This window comes from Moschus berezovskii, chromosome 6, assembly GCF_049115385.1.
Source record: "Moschus berezovskii isolate FMDL1 chromosome 6, NW_MosBer_1.0, whole genome shotgun sequence".
Lineage (NCBI taxonomy): Eukaryota > Metazoa > Chordata > Mammalia > Artiodactyla > Moschidae > Moschus > Moschus berezovskii.
The window spans coordinates 107,464,733-107,472,028 of NC_142465.1; positions in this window are offsets into that span (position 1 = coordinate 107,464,733).

Below are 7,296 nucleotides of genomic sequence, written 5' to 3' on the forward strand. Positions count from 1 at the left end.
TTTCAGAAAATGATGTCAGGGAGTTTCCCAGTCACTTAATGATTAAGGTTCTGGGCTTTTTCTGCCTTGTCTTGGGTACAATCCCTGGTCCAGGAACTGATAACATCAAGATGTGCAGCTTGGCCAAAAAAAAAAAAAAAAAGATAATGTAGAAGAATTTATTCATGAATTCAAGGTAGGGAAATCTTTCTCAAGACAAATACACTAAGCATAAAGGAAAAGATTGATACTTTTGACTACATTAAAATGAAGAACATCTGTTCATCAAGACAAACCACAGAATAGAAAGAAGCATTTGTAACATCATCACTGACAAAGGATGTGTCCTGGATGTATAAAGAACTCCTCCAAATGATTAAGAAAAAAATCCTAACAATAAAAATAATAAATGTGAACTAAAGAGTTGAACTGGGCTTCCTCAGAGGCTCAGACAGTGAAGAATCCAACTACAAGGCAGGAGATGTAGGTTCGATCCCTGGGTTGGGAAAACCCTCTGCAGAAGGGAATGGCTACCCACTCCAATATTCTTGCCTGGGAAATTTCATGGACAGAGGAACCTGGCAGGCTACAGTCCATGAGGTCCCAAAAGAGTTGGACACGACTGAGGGACTAATGCTTCTCACTTTTTCAAAGAGTTGAACTAGCACTTCACAAGAGAAAATTGACAAGGTCAGTGAACATATAAATGAACATAATGGCCAACCTTATTAGTGATTAAAGAAATGGACGTTAAGACCATAATGAAATATCACTGTATACACCAAAATTAAAAAAAAAAAAAGGAACAAAAGAAAGACTCAGTGCAGCCAACATTAAAAAAACAAAAAGAAAAGAAAACAAGAGCAAAAGAAAGAAGCCAGCTATTATAACAACAACATTGTACTATATATGTCCTGGCCAGCACAAGCAGAGGGAATTAAAGGCATAGTGTTGCAAAGGAAAAGGCAAACGGCTATCATTTGCAGATGACGTGATTGTCTTTGTAGAAACTTCCAAGTGTCTATGGAAAAGTTAGTATACATAAAAGAGAGCTTATTAACGTTGTTGGGTCTAGAAATCAATATTGAAAATCAATTGCATTTCTATATACCAGCAAAAAGCAATTTGAAATGTAATCTTAAAAAAACACCATTTATCATAACAGAAGCAATAGAGTGCCTGCTGCTGCTGCTGCTAAGTCACTTCAGTCGCATCTGACTCTGTGTGATCCCATAGGCGGCAGCCCACCAGCTCTGTCCTCTCTGGGATTCTCCAGGCAAGAACAGTGGAGTAGGTTGCCATTTCCTTCTCCAATGCATGAAAGTGAAGTGAAAGTGAAGTCGCTCAGTCGTATCCAACTCTTAGCGACCCCATGGACTGAAGCCTACCAGGCTCCTCCATCCATGGGGTTTTCCAGGCAAGAGTACTGGAATGGATTGCCATTGCCTTCTCCGAATAGAGTGCCTCAGTTCAGTTCAGTTCAGTTCAGTCACTCAGTTGTGTCCAACTCTCTGTGACCCCATGAATTACAGCACGCCAGGCCTCCCTGTCCATCACCAACTCCCGGAGTTCACTCAAACTCATGTCCATAGAGTTGGCGATGCCGTCCAGCCATCTCGTTCTCTGTCGTCCCCTTCTCCTCCTGCCCCAACCTTTCCCAGCATCAGAGTCTTTTCTAGTGAGTCAACTCGTCGCATGAGGTGGCCAAAATATTGCAGTTTCAGCTTTAGCATCAGTCCTTCCAATGAACACCCAGGATCGACCTCCTTTAAAATGGCCTGGTTGGATCTCCTTGCAGTCCAAGGGACTCTCAAGAGTCTTCTGCAGCACCACAGTTCAAAAGCATCAATTCTTCGGCGATCAGCTTTCTTCACAGTCCAACTCTCACATCCATACATGACCACGGGAAAAACCATAGCCTTGACTAGACGGACCTTTGTTGGCAAAGTAATGTCTCTGCTTTTTAATATACTATCTAGTACATAAAACAGAAGATGGGAATTATCTGTATGTGGAAAATGATGCAAGTTCATTGAAAGACACTGCTGTTGTTGTTCAGGAGCTAAGTCATGTCCAAACTCTTTGCAACCCCAGGCTGTAGCACACCTGGCTTCCCTGTCCTGCACTATCTCCTGCAGTTTGCTCAGACTCACGGTCCACTGAGTCGGTGATGCCATCCAACCATCTCATCTTATGTCATTCCCTTCTCCTACCCTCAGTCTTTCCCAGCATCAGGGTCTAAATAAATTGAGACATATCCCAAATCCATGACAGGAAGTTTCAGTACCAAAAAGGTATCAATTTGTCTCCAGTTGGACTTTGTATTCAATGCAATTTTAATCAAATCTTGTAGAACTTGACAAGTTGATTCTCAAATACAGCAAGAGTCGAGAAGTGGCAAGATACTCTAGAAGAGTATATTGGTAAAGTTGTGTTCACTCTAGGAGATATCTAGGTTTATTTTAAAGCCATAGGATTTAAGAAAGTATGTTTCATGTGCAGGTTTTTAAAAGCTGACCAGTGGAACAAAATAGAGTGTCAGAAATAGATCCATATATATGGAACCTTGATATCCAACAGAGTCAGCAAAGCAGAATAGTCAGAAAAGAGAGACTATGTAATAAATAATGGTGGATAACTGATTTTCCATATTAAACAATGAAAAATAGACCCTTGTAACACACTATATACAAAAATTAATTCTAGGTAGGTTTAGAACTTAAGTATAAAGAGAAAAAGTTTAAAATCTTTTAAAGATCATGTAAGAAAATACTTTCCTGACCAAGAGGGCAGAGAGTGATTTTTTAAATACAAGATGCAAAAACCTTAATGATAAAATGAAGGGTTGATAAATACGCTTCTATTAAAATTAAGAACTTCCAATAATCAAAGTATATGATGAAAAAAACAAAAGGACAGGTCACATATATGATATTTACAACACATAAAATTGATAAAAGATTAATATTCAGAATATATAAAGATCTTCTGCAAATCAATAAGAAAAACATAAAACCCAAATGATCAGGCATTTCCCCAAAGAGGAAACCCAGAAGACTGTTACATATATGAAAAGATGCTCAATTATATTTTTAATTAGAGAAATGCCAAATAAACCACAAGAAGATATTACTGTACATCTGCTGGATGGGCAAGAATTACAAAGTCTAAAAATACAAATGTTGGAGAGAATGTAGATCAATGGGAACTCAAATATTGATGGTCGGGGTGTAAACTAAAAGAACAATATGGCATTCTTTTCAAAGATAATTATTCTTACACCTCACAACCTAGCAGTTTCACTGTTATATTTATACTCTAGAGAAATTCTTGTAGCATGCAGAAGACACAGTTATGTTCACAGAAATACTGCTTATTATAGCAAGCAATGGAAACAATTCATAAATCCATCCACAGGAGAATACATAAATTACGATACATATCACATATCCACAGTGGCACAGTATATTCCAATGAAAATCTATGAGCTCCAGCAATATGCAACAATATGGACAAATCTTAGAAGCATCATATTAAGTGGGAAAAAAAACTTGTATTAGAAAGCTGCATACAATATGATATTTTTATAGAGTTTGAAAATAAGCAAGAAAGACTAGTTCCAAATAGGAAAAGGAGAACATCAAGGCTGTATATTGTCACCCTGCTTATTTAACTTATATGCAGAGTACATCATGAGAAATGCTGGGCTGGATGAAGCACAAGCTGGAATCAAGATTGCTGGGAGAAATATCAATAACCTCAGATAGGCAGATGACACCACCCTTATGGCAGAAAGTGAAGAAGAAATAAAAAGCCTCTTGACGAAAGTAAAAGAGGAGAGTGAAAAAGTTGGCTTAAAGCTCAACATTCAGAAAACTAAGATCATGGCATCTGGTCCCATCACTTCATGGCAAATAGATAGGAAAACAGTGGAAACAGTGGCTGACTTTATTTTTTTGTGCTCCAAAATCACTTCAGATGGTGACTGCAGCCATGAAATTAAAAGACGCTTGCTCCTTGGAAGGAAAGTTATGACCAACCTAGACAGCATATTAAAAAGCAAAGGCATTACTTTGTCAACAAAGGTCCATCTAGTCAAGGCTATGGTTTTTCCAGTAGTCACGTATGGATGTGACAGTTGGACTATAAAGAAAGCTGAGTGCCGAAGAATTGATGCTTTTGAACTGTGGTGTTGGAGAAGACTCTTGAGAGTCCTTTGGATTTCAAGGAGATCCAACCAGTCCATCCTAAAGGAGATCAATCCTGGGTGTTCTTTGGAAGGACTGATGTTGAAGCCGAAACTCCAATACTTTGGCCACCTGATGCGAAGAGCTGACTCATTTGAAAAGACCCTGATACTGGGAGGGATTGGAGGCAGGAGGAGAAGGGGATGACAGGATGAGATGGTTGGATGGCATCACGGACTTAAGTTTGGGTAAACTCCAGGAGTTGGTGATGGACAGGGAGGCCTGGCGTGCTGTGGTTCATGAGGTTGCAAAGAGTCGGACACAACTGAGCGACTGAACTGAACTGAAGTAACATACTGTATAAACTTATATCCATTTGTGAGAAATATTTTAAAAGAGTGGAGGAAATTCCCTGGCTGTCCAGTTAGGACTCTGTGCTTTCACTGCCTGGTTTGATCCTTGGTCAAGCAACTAAGGTGTTGGAGAAGACTCTTGAGAGTCCCTTGTACTGCAAGGAGATCCAACCAGTCCATTCTAAAGGAGATCAATCCTGGGTGTTCATTGGAAGGACTAATGCTAAAGCTGAAACTGCAATACTTTGGCCACCTCATGCAACGAGTTGACTCACTGGAAAAGACTCTGATGCTGGGAAAGGTTGGGGCAGGAGGAGACGGGGACGACAGAGAGTGAGATGGCTGGATGGCATCACCGACTCTGTGGACATGAATTTGAGTGAACTCCGGGAGTTGGTGATGGACAGGGAGGCCTGGCATGCTGTGATTCATGGGGTCACGGAGAGTCGGACATGACTGAGCGACTGAACTGAACTGAACTGAAGCAACTAAGATCCTGCAAGCTGTGCCAGAATAATTTGGACTTCCCTGATGGTCCATTTGCCAAAACTCTGAGTTCCCGATGCAGGCGGCCCAGGTTAGATCCCTGGTCAGGGAACTAGATCCCACATGCCTTGTATCATGGCCAAAAAATAAATAAATGCTTTTTTTAAAAGGATGATTCCAAGATTTTTGCCCTAATCAACTGGAAGAAAGGAGATGCCATCTATTGAGAGAGGAAGTGGACTTTCCAGGTGGTCCAGTGGTTGAGAATCTGCCCGCCAATGCAGGGGACACAGGTTCCATCCTTGGTCTAGGAAGATCCCACATGCTGCAGGACAACTAAGCCAGTCTACCACAACTAGAGCCTCAACAAGAGAAGCCACCGCAGTGAGAAGCACTAGCGCTGCCACTAGAGAGCAGCCCCTGCTCACCACCAACAGAGAAGGTCTGCATGCAGCAACGAAGACCCAGGGCAACCACAAATAAACAAATTATTTGTTTACTTTTAAAAAGAGTGAAGATGTAGAACAGTGTAGACAGTATGGCAAGACTATGTCAAATATATGGGGGAATAAGAACTTGCATTATTATTTGCTTGTGTGGGAATAAAAGACTCTGGAAGAATATGTAAAAATGAGTCACACTGAAGGCAGAAGATGGGAACTGGACAAGCTAGTAGACTGGCCGAGAATGAGAACTTTCACTACACAGCTTTTTGTATACTGGAAAGTTTTTTTGCACATGGGGAAATGTATTGCCAATTTAAAAGAATACATTACAAAAATTAAAGTTTAAGTTGATAAAAGAGAAAGAGAAGGAATGGGAGGAGAGGTGAAAGAGTGGGTGAACAGAGAGCATCTTCCGAGATCTTTGCTGTAACGGGAGGCAGAGAAGGACTGATGCTGGAGGAGAAACGGTGGAGCTAAGAAGGTTTGTTTCAAGCTAAAGCTGCAAGAAGTTACAGTGTGTTTACATGCTGCTGGGCATAATCAAGCAGAGAGGAGGTGATAGTGCAGGAGAGGGAGGGACAGTCGCTGGAGTGATAGCTTTGGGTGGTTGAAAAGGGCCTGGGATCCCCCACAGGAGAGGTGCAGCTGGGATGAGGTGGTGGAAGTGGGGAAGTTCTCTTCTCCCTCTATTTTCTCAAAAAAGCAACAAGCAAGATCATCAGCTGAGAGTGAGAATTCAGAAGAACTGGACATTTGAGGACGGGAAAGCGACAGCAGTTTACTCTGACAAATACTGGGAAGCCCCAGTGAGCCCAAAGAAGTTGATAAAGATACCAGCAGAGCCAGACAGGAGGAGAGAATTTATAGACTGTGGCGTGTGGGAAGGTCCTCAAATTCATCTAAAGACACATGTATCACTTTGTGTTTCATTGTCTCCCTGGCTCCATTCTAAGTTTCATGAAGACAGTGATGGCTTTGTTCCTGCTCTCCACCATGCCCCAGGCTGTAACTCAGTACCCAGCCTATAGCAGATGTTCCAGAAATAGTCCCTGCAAGAATGAATCAATCAGGAATACCTGAAATAAGTCATAATGACCCAAAGTACTCAGCATAGACTGATAGTGAATATTCACTTGATAAATTTGACCCACACTCATCATATAATGAGGCCTCTCACAGCATATTCTCAGGATGCAGCTGGGGCTCAATGGGGCCCAGGACACAGCATGGGTTGCACACCCAGCCTCACATGACTGTGTTTACATAAAATGTGCACCATTTTTCCTGGCCACAGGGAGACACTAGGAGGAGGGCTCACTCACTGCCTTCTGACCTCAGAATGAAGGGCTGTCAGGGACAGATGAGCAGGAAGGCAGTCACTGCAGATGCTGATCAGAACAGTAGGTTTCCTTCTGGGAGGCGAGCGTGTCAGGTTAATAATAGTAATAAGGCAGGGGATGAGGGGTGAGAATCTAGAGGGGTGGGAGTGCGAGCAGAGACTTGACTTAGAGCATTCATCACAGGACAGAGATCAGAGAGGGCACGCAGATAGACAGAAAAGGCTGGTGAAGAGCAGGGGAGAGGATGAGTGGGCAGGAGTCCCAGGTGAAGTTCACTAAACAACAGATATTGAGCATCTACTATGCGCCGGGCACTGAAGGAGGATACTGATGAACAAGGCAAATGAGGTTTTTGTTCTGCAGTGTATATGGGGGTGGGGTGCAGGCGGACAATAAACAGGAAACAAACATAAGATCATTTCAGAGAGTGATGAGTCGGAAAGACAGTGAAACCTTCTGATGAGACAGAGTGGGTGGCTGAATGACAAGAGGGACCCAACAAGAG